Source organism: Galeopterus variegatus, unplaced genomic scaffold (genome assembly GCF_000696425.1).
Source record: "Galeopterus variegatus unplaced genomic scaffold, G_variegatus-3.0.2 Scaffold6246, whole genome shotgun sequence".
NCBI classification, from domain to species: Eukaryota; Metazoa; Chordata; class Mammalia; order Dermoptera; family Cynocephalidae; genus Galeopterus; species Galeopterus variegatus.
In genome coordinates, this window is record NW_007732357.1 from 5,041 (window position 1) to 6,831 (window position 1,791).

Genomic DNA, 1,791 nt, shown 5'->3' on the forward strand with positions numbered 1-1,791 from the left:
AGAGGGCATGCCATTTGAGCCACATGGGGTACAAAAGCTCTTCANAGCAGCATTGGAGCTGCCTGGGTTAAATCTGTAAGAGAATCAGAGGTTAACAGCACATCATCAATGTAGTGAGACATCGTAATCGTGCTGGGCTTTGTCCACTTGGCTAGGTCCCCAGCCACTAAACCATGACAGATGGTTGGACTATGCAGATAACCTTGAAAGGTCCACTGCCTCCCTTCCCAGGTGAAGGCAAACTGATCTTGGCTCTCGGCCAAGACTGGAATAGAGAAGAAACCATTTGCAAGGTCCAATACATAAAGGTAAGTTCCCAGCTGAGTCATCAGCTAATCCATTAAGTCGTGAACTGAAGGCACGGCTGCATGCCAGGGAGGCACTACTTTGTTTAGTTCTCGATAGTCTACAGTCATTCTCCAGGTACCATCGGGTTTTTTCACTGGCCATACCGGAGCATTAGATGGGCTGTAAACTGGACTAATGCTGCCAACTTTTTCTAACTGCAATATAGTGGTACCTATCTCTGCATGTCCTCCCAGTAGGCGATACCGCTTTACATTAACCACACGTCTTGGCTGGGGTAACACCTGTGGGTCGTGTTTACCATATCCCCGTAACACAGGCTTTATTGTCTGTATTCGTAGCTGAAACTCTCCAACTGTTGTTTGCAGGTGCAAACCATAAAGTATCTCCATACCCAAGGTGTACTCAGCTACTGGGGATTTATATACAGTATACACATGAGGGGGCAATCATCCTATGCTTAATGGCAGTGACACAGCTTTNGTCCGTATTTGTTGCCGAAACTCGCCAACTGTTGTTTGCAGGTGCAAGCCATAAAGTACATCCATACCCAAGATGTACTCATCTACTGGGGATATATATACCATATACACACAAGGGAGCAATTGTCCTATGGCTAATGGCAGTGACACAGCTTTGACTTCAATAGTATGTCCTCCATATCCATCTTTATAAACTGCGGCCCCTGGAAATTTATCTGGATCGCCACATGTCAGGCTACATTCTGCGCCTGTATCTACCAATGCCAAAACACACTGCACATTAGTCCTTGACCAGTGTATTGCCAATTCAACGTGAGGCCTCCGGTCCTCGCCTGCCCTCAAAAGACGAGTACCTTGGCCTGCTCCCTGATCAAACTGGAACATTTCATCCGCCTCCTCAGAAGCAATCAAAAAATCCTTTAAGTCCACCGAGCGCACTATGCTACCTGTTTCCGGATGTTTGGTGAAACGCTGTTCAGGGTGTAATTGCTGCCACAAGGCAAACAGGACTACACTTGGCTGCCGCTCAATTTTCTTGCTATCGGCCCCTGCTGCAAGCAAGTCAAGCCACATCTGCTTGGGGCCCGTCTTGCTTGGTCCCCTCAGGATAAGATCCTGATCATTTCTTAGGGGTTGGGTCTTAGCCACCTTCCGGACCCCTTTTGCTTGTCTCTTCTCCTCTACTTCACCCAGGCTGGCTGTCATGGTCGTTACTTGGTGTATAGGATGACCAATGTATGGGGCCAGTATGGCCATCAGTGACCCAAAAGATGTTGACGGGGCAGTTTGCAGCACTATGTCTCTCATGCTGCCTGTAAAATTTTCATCGTCCGGGCCACGGGTGTTCACGTTAAACATGGACTGCCGCATCCCCAGCTCCCGAATTATTTGAACCAAATCAGTATATGTTTGCCATTTACTCACAGTCTCGGGCAGTTCTCCAGCATTTGCCCACACGGTTCAGGCAGCTGCACTCACCCATTCCATTAAGGAGTGATTACCT

At 48.1% G+C, this 1,791-nt stretch overlaps 1 pseudogene; it reads right to left on the bottom strand.

Moving 5' to 3' along the window:
• Positions 1–452: 452 nt before the first annotated feature.
• The window catches only part of LOC103606050, a 16,939-nt pseudogene continuing 15,600 nt past the window's right edge, over positions 453–1,791 (bottom strand).